A 19,468-nucleotide genomic window follows, 5' to 3' on the forward strand; every position below is an offset into this window, starting at 1 on the left:
CCACACTTGTATGGTCTTCCATTTAGCTAAACCAAACTCTATTTCTTTATCAAGAATAAAGTTCTTTGTCATTTTCATAGTTTACAGAGTTCTCTCTTAGAGCTGGTTTGAATGTCAGATTGTTCACAGCGAACAAATGGGTCCTCATAACGTTCTTCGTTATGTCTGATCTGGACACATTACTAGAGATTTTTGGTAAAAATTATTTCCCAAGGGAATCAGAAGGTCTGAGTGTCCCCCAAATATTTCATTCTGCAAGAAGACGTACAATTTGACAGTTCTCCCATGGGCAGAACCAGACACCACATTTCATTTGTTCATCCAATCCACAAAAGCCTTAGACTCAATTTTGCATTATGGCTACATTATGGCTAATTGCTACAAAGTACATTAAAAGGTTTTTAAAAAAAAAAATCAGTATAATCCATATTACTAGGGAGGGAAGGAAAAGAGAGTTACAAATGAGGGAACAAAAGTCGTAGAAAAGTACAAGGAAAAGGGAAAGGTTGATTCTCTTCAGGACAAGGTCACTGAAATTCAGAACCACAATACAGCAAGTAACTGCACTTCTCATTTGGGGGATGAGAATATACAGCAGAGAATATACAGGTGAAGATACAAAATCAGAGAGTCATCATTGGGGCACTCGAACGCCCCTCACAGAAGCAGGTCTCTTCAATTCCAGGGAAGGGCTGGCAGGTGAGCAGGTTTGGGTCACCTGGGCTAGCCGCTGGGCTGGCTACAGAACATGGAAATCCTGGCCTGGGCCAAACCCCTTGGGAGGACAATCTATTTTATGTGTGCATATTACATGAAGTGTTGCTTGTACCAGCACCAGGTCAGGCAATGGACAGGACATTACGGGAAACGCTGAGACTTGATAACAATTCCAGCTTTCAGTACATACACAGTCTAGAGAGGTCGATACAACCCACACAGCAACTAACAGCTCTCATCACAATCAACAGCTCTAATCATGAATGCAGGGCAGGCCCAGGATCTCAGACTGGAGAGAACTTCCTCTGCCTGAGGTGGTCTGTGACAGATTCACCAGAGGGGATAAGGCATAGGGAGGCAGGAGAGGGAATGTCATGTTCCAGTAACTGAGACCAGTTCAACTGGGGTGAGGGGACAGAGAATAAACCCTGCCCTTCAGCATCCTAAGGATCATTTCCTGGATCCATGGCAGTGGGGAAACTCACAGCATCTAGAAGTCCCACTGAGGCTGGCAGTATGCATCTGTACTCATTTTCTCTTCTGCACATTCTGCTTCTACTGCAGCAAAAAGCAGGTATGGGCCTTGTTTGTCTGCTTAAAGTAAGACTGTGACTCCTTTGGAGCAGTCATCCCTCTGAGCTTTGGTCACTGTGATCTCCCATGTAGGGGGTACCAGCAGTGTGAATGCTCTAAGCACCTTGCCAGCTTTTCTGTGCCAGGCACTATATCTCTGGCAGCCCCAATCCACAGATTTGATCCACAAACCCACTTTTTCCTGATGAGGTAACTGAAGCACAGAGATGCCAAGTAATTCAGCCAAGGTCACACAGCTAGCAAGAGGTATGGGATTGAAAGCCAGGTGGTCTGAGTCCAGAGCCTGCCTCTTGGCCACTCTGCCTTGCCACCTCTTAACACTGCCCTCGAAGCTACTTACTAACAGCCAGCCTCTGCTCTGCCACCAGGGGAGTTTAGGGAAGCTGACTGTCCAGGTGTCCCTTGCCACAGCCAGAGCCTCTTCATCCTCTTTAGATGCTCTTCTAAGGTATGCCTGAGCACCCTTTCCATCTCACACCTGCACAAGACTTAAATATAGAGTAAAGCTGCCAAGATAAGTTCCCTCTTTGCTGTGCTCAGGCTTCAGGACTCCGGGCAAACCAATGGCAAATACAGCTTTCCTGGTGGGGGCCAGACCCAGCAGAGCCTTCAGGAGCCGGCCCATGGGACTCCAAGGGGATGCAGGGGACACCTCAGCCCACCTCTGTAGTTTGTAACATGCACTAGGGTTCAGACATTTTGTGTGAATTGAATGGAAACCCTTATAATTCAGATCAAAGTTCTTTGCATGCATTTTTCTGAAAGGATAGACTTCAATCAAAATTTTCAAGACGGCAGGGACAGGATAATGAGTGTTGGGCCCATGACAGATCACGTTCTCTAGTTCATGGTCCCTTGTTGACTGCAGGCCAGCAACAGGTTTGCAGGACTTTTGTCCACCAGTAGCTTTGGACAAATTTCAGGCCCAAGGAAAGCTGAGCAGTACAGCCAAAGTGCTAAACACAGGCCTGGAAAATAACTGTTCAATGAATAACGATCAGCTGTTCAGTGATAGTCAGAGGGCATCGGGAATTATTCTTAATTTTGTAAAGTGGCATTATAATATTGTAATTATGTTTTTTAAAGTCCTTAGCCTCTTCGATGGGGAAGGGAAGGAGTAGATGAAAGAACGGAAAATGTTGACAATCTTTGAAGCTGAGCATTTGTGCATTCATTACACTATTCTCCCTTTAATTTTTAAAATTCCATAATAAGAAGTTTTTAAAATAAAAATCAAAGCTACTCCTTATAACAAGACGCAAATGTCTGAGTCAAGCACATGACCGAGAAGCTTACTTCTCCCAGAAAAAAAAAAAAAGCCTAAGGGTCTCCTCACAGGCCCAGGCAGGATGGCACGTGCTTGTCCAATTCCTGGCCTGGACCCATCCCCACGGGGGCATCGGCCCAGGACGGAACAGGTAGCATCTAGGTCCTCCTTTTAATGGGCTCAGACCCGGCAATCTCCTCTCAGCCTGCCGCTCGGTAGCTCTGCGCCCTCGGGCATTTCACCTCCCAGGTCTCAGTTTTGCTGCTCATAAAATGGTTGGACCATCTGGAGGGGAGGTGTGCGGGCGCGTGGAAGGAGGAAGGTGAGGGTGCTTCCCAGGGGGGGCCAGGTGAAGCCGGGAGTCGAGCATTTTCCTAAGATTGCTCGCGGCCGCGGGCGTGGGTGGTGAGCATCACGATTAAGAAGGAACACACGCACGCACACACACACCTCCTTCCTTCTTCCCTTCCTCTTCCTCTCACCCCGCCCCCCGGGGGGGCGGTACCCTGTTCTCGCGGGGGAGGTTTTGGGGCGGAGGACCGCGGAGGGACTGAGCCCAGGAGGGTGGCTGGCCGCGGAGGAGGGCTTGGGTTCGGCCCGCTGCAGCTGGGTGGCCGGCGCGGCGGCGGCCCCTCCCCCGCTCTCCCTGGCCGCCGCCCCCTCCTCCCTTCGTCCTCCTCCTCTTATCCCTCCTCCCTGTCCCCCACCCTCCTCCCGGGCCCCGGCAGCTGCGGCTCGGGGAGCAGCCGGCGGCGCCGCGACCGCGCAGCCTTTGTCTCGGACCGCCGGGCGCGCGGGGCCCAGCGCAGCCGTAAGTGACCGGTGGCCGGGCCGCGGGGGCTCGGCGGGGAGCGGGCCGGGGGTCGCGGGCGTTCCCTGCAGAGGGGGCGGGGCCGGCCAGATCCTCCCGCCGCTCGCCTCCCGGGATGCTCGGGCGGTGCCGGGGCGCGGGGGCGCGAGGGGGCGCGAGGGAAGCGGGTCGGGGCCACAGCCGAGGAGGGCTCGGGGCGCAGAGAGGGGCGCGGGGCCCGCCGGGCCGCGGGGCCGGGGTAGGGGGTGCGGGCTCGCGGGGCGCCGCAGCCTGGCGCCCACACACGTGCGGCTTGGGTGCAAATCCTGTTTCTCTGGGCAGAGGCCACGCGGGGACGGAGGAGGCAGAGAGAACGGGCAGTGATGGAGAAACGGGAGAGGAGCCGGCCAAGCGCCACCGTCACCACCATCACCAACCACCACCACCATCACTGGCCGTCGCCCATCCCAGCTCCCCTGCCTCACCTCCCATCTCATATCCCTGTGCAGTGCCAACTTTATCAGATCATCTCCTTTCACTGGGTACTACTTTGGAAAAGCGACAGAGTGCGCAAAATTAGGAATAAGTACATCCGCTGTGGGACATTTATCTTCCCGTTTCCATTTCGCCACCTCAATTTTCCCATCAGGAAAGGGGGCACAGCGGCACTTCATTTCTCCTAATCACACTGAGATGGCTGGGTTGCTTCCAGTTTTTCAAGTCCTGTACTGGACGGTTATATATGCTTGGTGATGATGATGATAAAATAATGTCTTCATTAAATTGGACAATTGGGAGTTTTCAAACTTACTCTCCTCTGACTTCTGAGTGTTAAAATGCCAGTTGCACATAGAAACGTGACGAAGGTGAAACGTTCACTAACATAATATCAAGAATAGATGCAAAACAGGTACTTTTATAGGGACATCACCCAAGACAGCTGCAGGCAATGGTTCTCATCCGCAGGGTGGAAAGCATCCCATCAGTGCCAAGTGGCTTTGGGAACTCCTCAATCTGGATGTACAGTTTCCCTTGGGGTTTTCACCCTACCTAAAGAATGCTTTCATTGCTGTTTTTCAAAATTGGCTTTCACCAGGCCCGAAGGATGACTGACCAGTCAGAACAAATACAGCGACAGAGCCCCGGGGCTGTTGGGAAGCCCAGCACCAGAAGGCAGGGAACCTTCTTAGAAGTAAAACTTCCAAAAAACAAGCTCTTAAACCCTCCGCCTTTTCCCCTATTGGTTAGAAAACGAATCTTGAACTTCCGTGTTTTATGTTCTAGTCTAATAAAAGACAGCTAGACAAGCCTACGTTTCTCGACAAGCTTGGAAAATCTTCCCGAAGTCATGGAGCAGGGCTTTTTTTTTTTTTTTTTTTTTTTGAGATGGCGACTCTGCCTCCCTGGCTGGAGTGCAGTGGCTTAATCTCCAATCACCGCAACCTCCACCTCCCAGGTTCCAGCGATTCTCCTGCCTCAGCCTCCTGAGTAGCTGGGATAACGCGCGTGGGCCACCACGCCTAGCTAATTTTTGTATTTTTAGTAAAGACGGGGTTTTACCGTGTTGGCCAGGATGGTCTTGAACTCCTGACCTCAGGTGATCCACTTGCCCCAGCCTCCCAAAGTGCTGGGATTACAGGCATGAGCCACCACACCTGACCGTGGCTCCTTTTTAATAGGGCTATGGAGTCCCCCACCTGGTGTCTTTTGCCCTGTGTCCTGTTTTTACAATTCAAGAAGGAAAGTGATCATATTAAAAAATAATGTGAACCCAGCTGAGCTGCAATTGTCATTACCGTAGTTTAAGATTTCTCAAATGTCGAAGTATAATTATACGTCATTAACTCAAACCTCTCTAATTTGTGAAGTAGGGTTTTAAAATACGGTATATAATTCTGTGGAGAATGATGCTGAAATCATTCTGAGGACCTGAAATTTAAGTAAGGCATAGTAAGTCTAAAACAATGACATTTTCAGAACAAAGACTTAAAGAATTACTTTGCTATGTTTTAAATTCTGGATCTTTGGGAAATAATTAGCATCTCAAGGATGCTTCAGGCTAGTGGTAGTGTCTTAGTCTCTGCAGTCTGCTATCACAAAATGCCTTAGACTGGGTGATTTTCCAACAAGAGAAAGGTATTGCTCACAGTTCTGCCAAATCCACGGTCCAGGTGCTGTGGATTCAGTGTCTGGTGAAGGCCAGCTCTCTGCTTCATACATAGTGCCTTCTATGTATTCTTACATGGTACATGAGGTACACAGGCTCCCTGGGGCCTCTTTAATAAGGGCACTAATTCCATTCATGACAGCGGGCATTTGGGAGCTAATCTCCTAAAGTCCCACCTCTTGATACAGTCACATTGGGGATTAGGTTTCAACATATGAATCTGGGTGGGGGGTACCAGCATTCAGACTGAGTTCTAATGTTATATCCAACACACATTGTTTTAGCCCATACAAATTGTTATAGCCTATATTAATTCTATGTTAATTTAAAAGCAGTTCATTTGCTTTTATTGAGATATGATTTACATACATAAAATGCACTACTCTTCAGTGGACAGCTTGATGAATTTTTGCCTATGTATCCCCTGGTGAAACCTCTACCAGCAATAAGTTACAGACTATTTTCCGTAGGTCTAGGAGATCCCCTCATGCCCTTTCTCATCAGTACCTCTCAACAGAGCCACTATTCCCTCGATGGAGCCACTACTGGACTTCTATCAACATAGAAAAATAATTTCTTTTAAAATAATTTCCAGGTAATTTTTTTTACATTTCACTCCGTTAAATGCAACTGGCCTATTCCTTAAATGAAATTGGCCTATTCCATTTATGACCAAATCCAGTGCTGAGCCCAGTGCTATGTAGACACGAGACCATGTAGATATGAGTCCTGGCATTACTGGCTCATAAGGCAAAAAATTCAACAAGCAGAGGCAATACCCTGTATGCAGATACTCAGGGTTAGGGTAACCCATGAGATCTGGGACTAACCCAGTTTAGTTTTGTTTGTGGGGAAAAGGGACGACTTTTTGAAGGATGTGAATTGTAAGTTGAAAATGGAAAATTGAGTAGAGGTGATCCAGCTAAAACGTGGTAGGGGGTAAATGAAAGTCTATGCTGGGTGGAAGGAATGTCTTGAATTCCAGCCTCAGAAATAAGAGAGCACTGAATGTTTGAAGAACAAAACTAAGTTGAAGATGACTGGAGTATAGGGCTGTGGGAGAAAAGTGAAAATAATGCTGAAGAGGCCATAGGGACCCTTTCAGAATGACACAAAGGCCCTGTTGAGGGGTGGGGCTTGGCTTTGAGAACTAGGAGAGTTCTAGAACCAGCTTGCATGGTAGGCATGGCAGGAGGAGACTTGAGGACTCAGCCAATGGCTGTGGGGTTGGAAGATTACAGGAGGCGCAGATGGGAGGCCAGGTGGGTATTCAGGTGAGAGACAGTGGTGACCTGGACTAGGCAGTGGCAACAGGAATGGGGAGACATGAGTGAAAGTGAAAGAGAATTATGGGGTAAAATGGACACAAGTTGATGTTTGCCAGGTGAGAATTCAAGGATAGCCCTTAGGTTTCTTGGGTCTTACAAAGTGGATGGATAATGGTACCCTTGGAAAGATGGGGGAAGAATCTTGTGTATATAATATCCTTCCTTGGTATGTTTCTTTCTGTGTGTACTTAGTTTCAGGTGCAAGTTAGTGTGTGATGCATTCAGGTAGAAATATCTACTGGAGAACTCCCACACTGACTGTAACACACACTGACTGAGCACGCTCCATAGGCCAGGCACGCTATGTCACTTGGGTGGCAGTCACAAACAAGATGATGAAAACCCTGCCCTTGTGAAACACAGGTGAGAGCTGCAGTCTGAGAACCCACCAAGTTTAAGTGGTGACAGGAGGCTTCAGAGTGAATGAGATGGCTCAGTCAGATTTCAGTGAAAGGCAGCAGCCCAGGATAAAATCCCAAGGAATGCTGAGAGACTAAGAAGGAACAGTGGAGAGGAGATGGGAAGGAAAGCAGGAGAAGCTGGGCTTCACAGGTCTAAGGAGTGATCCCTAGTGTCATATACAACCGCGAAGTTAAGGGAGATGAGGCCTAGAGATGGTCTATTGCAGCGCTTCTCCAAGCGGGGTCCCAAGGCCAGCAGCAGCACTGGGAGCTTGTTACAAATGCAGATTCTTAAGATCCACTCCAAACCATGTGATTTGGAAGCTCTGAGGGAAGGGCCCAGCAATCTGCGTTTTCACAGGGTTTCCAGGTGATCCTGATGCATGCTAATGTTTGAGGACCACAGCTTTACTGTGTTAATTGATAAGTCATCGGTGATGTGGAAACTTGGTGAAAGGAACTTCATAAAATTTACAGCCTGTTTGGGCAAAATTTAAAACTGTTTCAACTGTTAACGTTTTATTGTATTTGTTAAGAAATTTCAAATGGTTTATTATCTTTTGCGTGTTGGGTTTTTTCCTTGATTACCAGTTGATATTTGATCCATATATTTTTTCATCTGTTCTGATTTTTGAAGTTTCGTTCCTATCTCCTTTGAAACACATCACTTTATAGAGTCTCAATATGTTAGGGCACCTGCATCATTGATATTGGTTCACTGCCCAAAACAGAGTGCAATCATAAAGATAAGTGAGTCTTAACTCTGAATGGCAACCTGAGAAAACACCTAGATGGTTAAGTTAGCTCTTCCACAAAGTTCCAAGACCCTATTAAGGATACGGTTCTAATTATCTGAACTTGTTACCCATGTGAAGTAATTGGAAGTGTGCCCTTTTCATCTCAAGTGATCCAACAACATAACCGTAATTATTGTACTTCTAATGCACTTAGAAAGGAAAGAACTCTTACTACCTAGGCCTTTTCCTGGTCCTTTTGTTGCCAGCCTCCCAGGTACTTTATTGTGTTTGACAGGAAGAATTAGAGCACACTATTTTGTTTTGCTGTCATCTGGGGAAACCCATGGTAAATGAGAAGACACTGATGCAGATACTACCCTTATAGTTATCCCTGTTTACTGAAAACTTTGCTTTTTATATGAATAAAAACTGATAAGTAGTTCCAATACTCTGTATAGTAACAAGCACAAAGCAGGACCACAAATGTTGAGTGAATGGATGGATGGATGAGTGGGTGGATAGATCAAAGAATCAGTGGGTGGATAGGGAGATAAATGGATAGATGTAGATACACATGTAGAGGGCAGACAAAAGAATGGATATATGGATGATGGGTGGATAGATCAATAAATGGGTGGGTGGATGGATGGAAGAGTAGATGGATGCATCAGTGGATAGATGGATGGGTGATGGATGTGCAAATAGATGGGGAGGTGGAAGAGTGAATGGATAAAAGATAGTGTGAGAGACTTCACCTAAAGAGGCAAAAGCAATCTTTTTAAAAAATATATTTTCTACCTGAGGAAGGCACAGTACAATGAGCTGAACCAAGCTGAAAACTTGAATGGCTTAGTGACATTGTCCCTTATTCTAATGTGATCTTATTCAAATTCTCTAACATCTCTGAGCCCCTTATGTGAAAGGATAGTATCACCCACCCCACCTCCTGCCAGGTTTGTGGTGAGGACCAAATTGTATAATGGCCATGAATGTGTTGTTAAAATTGTAAAGTGCTATAGGAATGTAAATAATACTTGTTATACGTGGCTAGATACTGGATTGTCATTTGCGGTTTCTTTTAAATATGTTAGGACTGCACTTCTGCTCTGCTTTGGGGATGGCTCATTCATTCGTGCACACACATTTGTTGTTGGTAGGCTTCATGTATCCAAGAGAGATGTGCATAAAGGTAATTTGAAGTTACTTGCTACTGAGAATATATCACAAGTGATTTATATTGCAAGTCAAGGGCAAGCCAGTGGCATACAATGAGCTCCTCATCCTGCTCCTCTGCTGGTGCTAATGATCCTTGGGCCAGCTTATCTCTTCATTATTTGCAGGGTACTCTCACAAACATTTTCAGTGCACACAGATCCTGTTAAGTGGATGTTGCCACTGCCACTTTACAGATGAGGAAGAAGGAGAAGCATTCCCCATTGAGACCACCGAGCCAAGACTCCAACTCAGGTGCTCTGGTGAGTCCAGTTCTCTTTTCACCTGAGAACTGCTCAGTTTTGAAGCTCCCAGTAAAACATGTGTCCTAGTTCAGAGGTGTCAGCCTATTGATCTCATTTGTGTGTTGATTCTCTTGAAGACTCATCAAATGGATGGAAACGGGATTGGAATTGGCAAGTTGCCAGTAAAAGGCACATAAGCCACACAACACCCAAAGGAAGGTGACCACCTGCATGTGCTTTTGATCTTGACATAAGCACGGGAGCTTCCAACTCAAGCTCAAGCTCAAGCTGAATGTTTGCAAAGCAGAAGTGAGGTCTGATGGAGCTAGCACAGCTCCTGAGCCTCTGGACTGCATTCGGGGCTATATCCTTGCATCAGGTACATAAAAAATGTAAAGGCAGTGGGACTTACAGCAACACATTAGTGGATATTCTCAAGGTTGCAGGTTATAATCAGTCCCCATAAAACTGATCTTTGGGCCAATTGAGATGAAGAAAATAGATGCATTCTTTCACTAACAGTTTATTCATACATCTTATAAGCATTTATGGAATGTTTACTGTATATAAAAAAACAAACATGTTTTATAGGTTTTTTTCCAATTATCTTTTTTCCATCGCTTAACCTTTTATGAAAAAAGAACTGAGATGGAAATTAGGTAACAAAGAAAAAGGAGTTTTAAAACTGTAGGAATATTGATGAGAACATCCTTTTGGCTTTCATATTATTACTGGCCTCAGACACTCAACCCTATTTCAAAATTGTTTCACAGCTCTAGGAACTTTTGTGAGAGCTTCTTTCTTTATGTCATGGAAGTCTTTATAAAGCCTGGTGCTTGCAATTTTGTTTGGAGACAAAAGGCTTTGTGATTGCTTTTCAAACCAGGCCACACACAATATGTAGGAGATTGTCTTTAGTTAGGTGGAATGGGTCAAGGAAAGTGCATGGAACTTGGAAACAGACCAGAAGCTCCCAGAAAAATCATGTCCTCGAGTGTAAAAGTGCTGATCTGCACTGAAGGCCTGAGGAAGCCTCTTACCATGCTGGTCGATTCCCAGTTTGCCATTTTCCTCTCTGTATCTCAGTGTCGTACCCATAAAATGAAGATTGCAGTAGACGCTTGTAGGGATATTGTAGGGGGTCGGCCAACACTTACATTGAAGACCTCCTGTGTACCATGTGACACATTTCTCCGGCATTATACAATTTAATCCTTATAACATCCTGTCAGAGAGATACTATTTTTTTTTTTTTTTTTTTGAGACGGAGTTTCACTCTTGTTACCCAGACTGGAGTGCAATGGTGCAATCTCGGCTCACCGCAACCTCTGCCTTCTGGGTTCAAGCAATTCTCCTGCCTCAGCCTCCCGAGTAGCTGGGACTACAGGCGTGCGCCACCATGCCCAGCTAATTTTTGTATTTTTAGTAGAGACAGGGTTTCACCTTGCTGACCAGGATGGTCTCGATCTCTTGACCTCATGATCCACCCGCCTCGGCCTCCCAAAGTGCTGGGAATATAGGCCTGAGCCACCGCACCTGGCCAGAGATACTATTATTAGTACCATTTTACAGATGAGAAAACTAAGTATGTACAGCACTATTGAGTGTCTGGAGCACAGTAGAAAATTTAGCATCTATAAGTGCTCAATTCAGTTTTCCCCAGTCAATGAAGACAATCAATCGTACCTGCTCTACCACTGGGCAGTAGGATTGTGAGACGTTCAAGTAAAACGTTGACTATGAAAGCACTGTGATGGGAACGTGCTCTAGAGACATATATAGCTCCAGATGTCAGATCGATGGGGCCACTGACTGCACCCACTACTGTACTGGACTGGCCACCAAGGGGGGCCCACTGATAGCCCCAACAGGAAGGCAGAGGTGCCCAGGAAAAGGGGTCTTCCATGATCAAGTCCCTGTTCTCAGCTCTGCTTCCCATGCCTACGTCCCTCACCACCTCAACATCCTCCTACTACTATCTTGAAACCTAATTTGGTGTAACTCTGTGAAGCAACACCTTTGACTCCTGACTGTCTTTCAGGGGACGAGGAAGGTCAAAGTCTGGGAAAGAAGGACTGTTATGTTTGAGGAGCAATTTACTTCTTAGTGGTGTCTCTGTTTCTCTTGGATGTAGTGGCATATACCTTGCTACTTTTTGTTTGTTTGTTTTGGTTTTTTTGAGACCAGATTCTCACTCTGTCAGCAGGCTGGTGTGCAGTGGTGCGATCCCAGCTCACTGCAACTTCTAACTCTCTGGTTCAAGCAATTCTCCTGCCTCAGCCCCCCAAGTAGCTGGGACTATGGGCACACACCACCACGCCCAGCTAATTTTTGTATTTTTAGTACAGACGGGGTTTTACCATGTTGGCCAGGATGATCTCGATCTCCTGACTTCGTGATTTGCCCACCTTGGGCTCCCAAAGTGCTGGGATTACAGGCATGAGCCACTGTGCCCGCTACCTTGCTTCTTTAGAGAAGACTTCTGACTGCATTGCTACTTCCTGCAATTGCCCACCTGGTCTGGTGCCTGGCTTTTTGCCCCCCATTGCTCTTTCCAAAGCAGTACATGTTCTGATCATAGGCAGAATAGGATTGACACATCCACCCCCTTCAGGTTAGCCTCAGCTCCTACTGGTGGCAGGGGCATTTTATTGGGCAGTTATTGGACAAAGGAGGAAGGAGGAAGAAACTTTACTCCATCCCCTAGGACTGGCTTTCTAGAATTGAGAAGCAGATGACAGTAAACAGGGATTAGTAGAAGAGATGAGCTCACCCTTTCTCCAGTGACATCAGCCTCTCCCTTTCTACTGGAAGGAGAAGAGTAGAGAGGGGGTGTGTAGATGACTTTGACTGTGACTGTGTTTATGTCCAACACACTGGAAAGAAAATGGTTCATATTTGTGTCAAGCTGAACTGGTGTTACACATCCACAAGCTCGAATCTGGTTCCGAGTTATACCGTAAGGACTTTTAGCTTATTTTTTGGGGGAAGCCCATGTGCCCTCATTAGAAAGAGTGTGAACTCTGCCTAAATTTCTTCCATGTAATACAGGACTATGAAACGTATGGCAGGCACAGTGGCTGACACCTGTAATCCCAGCACTTTGGGAGGCTGAGATGCTTGAATCACTTGAGGTCAGGAGTTCGAGACCAGCCAGGACAACATGGTGAAACACTATCTCTACTAAAAATACAAAAATTAGCCAGGTGTGATGGTATATGCCTATAATTCCAGCTACTCAGAGGCTCAGGCAGAAGAATCGCTTGAACCCGGGAGGCAGAGGCTGCAGTGAGCCAAGATGACGCCACTGCACTCCAGCCTGGGTGACAGAGTGAGACTCTGTCTCAAAGAAAAATAAAAAAAGAAAGGACTATGAGATGTAAATTATAAGATAGTCTTATTTTAGTAACAAAGAAAATCTAACAGCATTAAAATTAATTAAAATTAAAACAATTAGCCTTATCAGTAAAGAAAATCTTAATTTGTGCATTTGCTGCTGATTTTTCTTCTCTTCTACATCAAATGAACAAAATGGATACAATAAAAAATGTTTACTGCTGGCTGCTGTTGACATCGAATACCCATGACATGCAGTGAAGACAGACAGCAGCTTAATCTCATAGAAACGTTGTCTCTACTTCAGCAGGTTTTGTCTAACAGTCTATTTGCCATGCAGAAAACTTTCTAGTTTTCTAGAAACTGCCTTATGCAATTTCCCAGAGACAACATGGTGAGTGGGAAAGAATATTGCACGTGAGAGGAGAAACTTTGCTTTTGTTGTGACTCCACTTCTATCTAAGCGTCTGACATTTGCAGGTCATTTAACCTCTCTGAATCTCACTTTCCTCTTTTGTAGAATGGGTGTATAAGGTGCATGACTGCCAGGGTCACACCCAGCTCTGCAGTGCAATGATTCCATGATTTTATTAATTTGCATGCTGTTTCTCATCTCTTTTCTCTTACATTCTGAACTCAGCATCCATTAACTATATGCTGTTACCATAATTACCCAATCACTGAACACTGCATGTGGAGACTAAAGTCACTACTGTTGGTGTTAAACTGTTTTATTATTTTGGAGGGAGGGCGGGAGAGAGTGCTATGCATGAAGCTCTAATTATAGTAATATAGTGCATTAGATTATAGCTCTCTTTAGCCTTAGTTTATTCATGATCATAGCCCAGGCAATCCAAGCCAAGATTTTTCTTGCTATGCTTACGATGACCACATTTCACACATCCAACAAGAGGCAAGTGCTCCTGAATGAAAAGGATGGACTGAGACTGTGAGCCTCAGTTTATGGAGGGTCAGCGAATGGGAGGGCAGGGGCTGTACCCACCCCGCATGACACTCATGAGTGAGACACACTTTCTGGTGTTGGCCTGGTCGCTGGTCCTCTGCATCTTTGGCTCAAGGCCTGTGGGGACTGTGTACTTCCAATGTATGAATGTTCCACTGAGACTCCCCCTGGTGTCAAAGATCCATCAGAGAGGTGTCTTTCTAGAATATAATATTTTCTTAGATATCTCTGCAAAAGAAATATTAGCCAGATATTAAAAACTTAGCTTTGTCTAGGAGTGGAATGCAAAATTCCACAAATATTTAACATGTAGCAAAAGCCTTGAAAGAAATTTCATGCATATAGAGACTGATTTGGGGTGTTCCTCCAGATCATCCCTAGTATTTCTGTACTTTTCAGGGCCTTTTGGTGGAAAATATTGCAAATGGTAATTGCTAACATTTATTGAGTACAACGAACTGTTCTAAGCATTTTTATGTGATTCTCTTCAGGTACTCTAATTATCCACATTTTGCGGATGAGTTAAGTAAGCTAAGTAATTTGTCCAAAGTTTGCACAGCTGGTAAGATGTAAACCCTAGCAGCCCCTCTCTTCCCTCACTCATCATGATGCCACTTACTCCCCTTACAGGGAAAGCACCTTTAGCCACACAGGGTGTACTCTCCATATTGCAGATTTCTCATAAATTTAAGAAAGGAAGGGAGCTTTGCTCTAGAGAACCTCCACAATTGCTTCAGAGACACACATGGTGGACTTGTCTCTAAACCCTCCTTTTCTGGACCTTCAGAGAATCCTAGGGCAGAATAAAATTTCCTGGGACTGGTGCACCTTCTAGAAGTAAACAGATCCTTCCACACTATACCTCCTACCCACAAGCAGCCAGCCCAGCCTTGCAGGCCATTGATAGGTCTGCTTCCCTCATAGGCCACTGAGCCAAGAAGGCATGATTCTATGTAAGAGGAGAGACCCTGCCAGAACCATATATTGCGTCTTGTAACTATGACATGGATTATAAGGCAGATGTAAGCAAAAGTCTATGGTTGTGGATGGGGAGGAAGCAGCAGTTTTGACTTAGGTAATCAAGGAAGGTTTCTTTGAGCCAAACAAGAGCACAAGTGAAGACTGGGATGAAAATGCACAGTGTGTGTCCAAGTTCTGGAAGTGGATCACTTTATGTGAGAGCAGGGGAAGATAAGGCTGTAAACAGGGAGGTGAACCTTTATATTAATGGCTTTGAACCCCAAGTAGGAGTTTGAATTTTACTAAGTAGCCAGTAATGAGATGGTAAAAGTTATGGAGGTCATGTTGTGTACCTTGAATATACACAATGAATTTATTTTAAAAACAAAACTTATGAAGGGAAGCAAGGGATAAAATTTGTGCTTAAGGAAATAAAGCTGGTCGTAATCTATAGATCAGGAGAGACTAGAAAAAAGGCAGAGGTTGTCAGTTTAGGGAGTAGTTAGGAAGCCATGATCTAAGTGAGAAATTACAAGTTTCCAAACAGGGAAAAAGCACAGAAGTTGGAAAGAAGCATACTTTCAACTTAGGGAGTACTGAGGAAGTAAAATCTTCAGATATTGTTCCAATGTTAAAAACGGAAGCAGATATAACTCCTAAAGCAAGGAGAAAGATAGTTCAACTAAAAGAAATATGGATTTTTTTCCCTCCATGGTTGTCCTTATTTTTCCTGCTAAGTCAAACTAAAATCTCTGGACATTGTGTGTAAGATGAATATAAGAAGACTCTGAAAAGGGGAAGGAAGAAGACAGATAGACCCACTAGGGATCTCAGGACTTGAAGCATGGCATGACAGTGAGTTCCTTGGGTTCTTTCCTACCTTTTGAACTCCAGAATTTCATAAAATGTTGAGCAGGAAGATCCAGCTACTGATCCCACATGAGGATTTCCACTATATGGAGGATAGCAAGAAGCACAGCAATGTCAACAACCAGAAGGAGGCGCCGACAAACCTTGGTCTACATCTGCTGTGAGTTCAGAGTGGCCAAGGAGGACTCACACTCAAGGCACTGATTGGAACAATGTTCAACTTACGAAAGAAGAAAAGATGCAGCAAGATAGCATCTGTAGTGTGTGCTGGTCTCCCACGGCCAGGAGGTTCCTCCTGATAGCTGATGTGGGCAATGGGTGGAACACACAGCCCTCTATTGCTGCAGGCAAAGACCCCATTCTCTCCTGGTGGGGACAGACATAATCTTGGGGCTGGCCAGGTACCATATGATACATATGTAAGCCATACAAGGAAGCTTACTGTGTAATCAGAGCAGGAAAATATTTTCTTCTAATAAATAAAAAGAATCTTCAGCTAAACAACAGCTTAGTACTCAGCTTTCATGTGGCAGAATGCTCCAGGCCCAGGGCAGTAATTAGACAATCTCAGGGCAGGGTGATAGGTTGCATAATAGCTTCTTCTCCAACATAACCTAATCCCCCAAATGTCCAGGCCTCAATTGAAACCACTCATCATACAAATAATTGGAAAAAAATCTCAACTCGAATGAAAAAATCAAGCAACACCAAGATGGTATATTAGAATTATCTGACAGGGGTTTTAAAGCAGCAATTATATACCCTGAGCATCACAAACACGCATGAAACAAATGAAAAAATGGAAAATCTCAGTGAAAAAATAGACAATATAAAGAATTAAGTGGAAATTTTAGAACTGCAAGTAAAATAAAAATCTCAATGGATGAATTTGAGAGCAGAATGGAAGGGAGAGAATAAAAAAAATCAGTGAATTTGAAGATTGAAAAATAGAAACTACCCAGTCTGAATAATAAAGAGAAAGTAGACTGAAAAAAAGAGAAAGAAAAGAACAAAAGTTCATGGGCTGGGGGACTATATTAAAAAAAAAAAAAAAAAAAAAAAAAGAGCTCCAACATTTATGTCATTGGAGTCCAGGAAGAAGAAGATTAAAAGGGCAGGGCTAAAAAAATACTCAAGTAATGGTGCAAAATTTCCCACATTTGACCAAAGAGATAAACCTTTTGTCAAGAAAATGAGCAAACCCCAAATAAGATAAACCAAAAGAAATACATGCCAAGACACATCGTCATTAAATTTCTGAAAACTAAATGCAAAGAAAAACTCCAGAATGCCACCAGAGAAAAGTGATGCCTTGCCTAGGGGAGTGGGTCGGGGGATTTACAATTTGAATGAGAGCAGGCTTCTCATCAGAAACCATGGAGCCAAAAGAAAGTGACAAAGTATGTGTCAAGTCTTGACACAAAAGCGCTGTCAACCTAGAATTGTATATTCAGTGAAAACATCTCAGTAATAAAGGGAAAATCAAGACCTTTTCAGATGAAGGAAAATCATATAATTTGCAGATGTACTATAAAATAATAGAATATAGAACTACCCTAGAGAATGGCTAAAAGGATTTCTCTAAACAGAAAGAATATTATAGAATATTAAAGACTATAGAATATTAAAATGTTCAACTCGTCCACAAGAAGGAAAACAAAAACAGAGGAACAGAAAAACAACAGAGAGAACAAATAGAAAGGAAAAAGCAAAATGGTAGACTTAATCCCTAACACTGTAATAATTACATTAAATATAAATGGTCTAAGTATGCCAAATAAAAGATAGATTGCACAAAGTGAATTAATAAACATGATAGTCCTATAAGCTGCCTATAAGAAACCCACTTCAAATATAACCAATTTAAGTAGATTAAAAATAAAATGATGGGAAAGGTTATACCATGGTAATATTTTAAAAGGGAGAAACTGCTATATTAGTATCAGAAAAGGTGGAATGTAGAGCAAAGACTATTCCTAGGGGCAGAGGGACATTATATTATGATAAAAGAGTCAATATTCCAAGAAAATATAGCAATCCTAAATGTGCATACACCAAACAACAGAGTGAATAAATGTAAAGCAAATACTGATAGAGCTGAGCAAAAACGAAGAGAAATAGACAAATTCACAATCACAGTTGGAGCTTTCAACACCCTCTCAACAGCAGATAAAATAACTAGAAAGAATATCAATAAGAATATAGAGCTTAATAACACCACCAATCATGGACCCTGATAAACATTTATAAAACAGTCCATCCAACAGCAGCAAAATACACATTCTTTTCAAGCACTCATCAACATGTACCAAGGTAAATTATACCTGGGTCATAAAACAAACCTCAACAAATTTAAAGGAACTGAAGTCATACAATGTGGTATTATCTGACCACAAGGAAATCAAACTAGATATCAATAACAGAAAGATAACAGGAAAATATTTAAATACCTGGAAACAAAACAGCACACTTCTAAGTAATTCATAGTTCAACAAGGAAGCCTCAAGGAAAATAAAAATAGATTAAATTAAATCAAAATGAAAATACAGCATATCAAAATTTGTGGGACACATTTAAACCAATACTTAGAGGGAAATTTATAGCATTAAATGTTTACTTTAGAAAATTCGGAAAAAATCTCAAATCAATGATCTAAACCCCCACCTCAAAACTAAAAAATAAGAGAGCAAAATAAACTAGAAGCAAGCAGAAGGAAGAGAATGATAAAGATACAATCAGAAATCTGTGAATTAGAGACAGGCACAGTGACTCATGCCTGTACTCCCAGCATTCGGGGAAGGTGAGGCAGGATGATTGCTTGAGCCCAGGAGTTCAAGGCTGCATTGAGCTATGATCCCACCACTGCACTCTAGCCTAGACAACAGAGAGAGACTTCATCTTAAAAAAATAGTAATAAATAATTTAAAAATAAAAAATAAAGAAATCTATGAATTAGGAAACAAAAGAAGAGTAGAGCAAATTAATGAAACTAGAATGTCGTTCTTCAAAAAGACTTTTTTTTAAATGACAAACCTTTAGCAGGATGGACAAAACGAAGACACAAATCCTGTTATAAAGAATGAATAGCCTATCACTACAGATCACACAGACATAAAAAGGATAATAAAAGAATGTTATGAGCAACCCTATACACATAAATCGAACAACTTAGGTGAAATGAACCAGTTACTTAAAAAGCACAAAGTGCCACAAATGCCCCAATATGAAATTAATAATTTGAACAGACCTATAATTTTTAAGAAAATGGAATTCCTAATTTAAAATCTGTTGAAAAAGAAACCTTCGGGCCAAGATGCTTTCACTGTAGAATTCTACTAAAAGTTTAAAAAGAATTGACACCAGTTCTACCCAATGCCTTCTAGAAAACAGAAGAGGACAGAACACTTTCCAATCTTTTTTATGAAGCCATTATTATCCTATACCCCAACCAGACAATATTAACCAATACAAAACAGAGACTTAAAACGCTATGAATATAGTTGCAAATTTCTTTATAAAATATTAGCAACTAGAATTCAGCAATATATAAAAAGAATGATGCATCATAACTTAGGGGGATTTATTCCAGGTATGCAAAGCTAGTTAAATATATAAAAACTAACCAATGTAATCTGCTATATTAACAGGCTAAAAAAGAAAAACCACAGAATTATATCAATTGATGCAGAAAAAGCATTTCACAAAATCCAGTATCCATTCATAATTGAAACTATCAGAAAACAAGAAATAGAGGAATATTTCCTTAACTTGACAAAGAAATCTATAAAAATCCTAAAACTGACATAAGTGGTGAAAGACTGAATGTTTTCTAAGCTCAAAGACAAGGATGTCCACTCTCACCACTCCCATTCAGCATATT

The 19,468-nt window shown here is 43.1% G+C and overlaps 1 protein-coding gene across 1 annotated transcript in view; it reads left to right on the forward strand.

Annotated features, from left to right (window-relative positions):
* Nucleotides 1-3,106: 3,106 nt before the first annotated feature.
* Nucleotides 3,107-19,468, forward strand: part of GPR45 (G protein-coupled receptor 45) — a 92,714-nt gene continuing 76,352 nt past the window's right edge. Inside the window, exon 1 of the mRNA XM_008980213.5 lies at nucleotides 3,107-3,389. The gene's annotated coding sequence lies outside the window, so the exon portion shown is untranslated. The remainder of the gene's footprint in view (nucleotides 3,390-19,468) is intronic.

Source organism: Callithrix jacchus, chromosome 14 (genome assembly GCF_049354715.1).
Source record: "Callithrix jacchus isolate 240 chromosome 14, calJac240_pri, whole genome shotgun sequence".
NCBI lineage: Eukaryota > Metazoa > Chordata > Mammalia > Primates > Cebidae > Callithrix > Callithrix jacchus.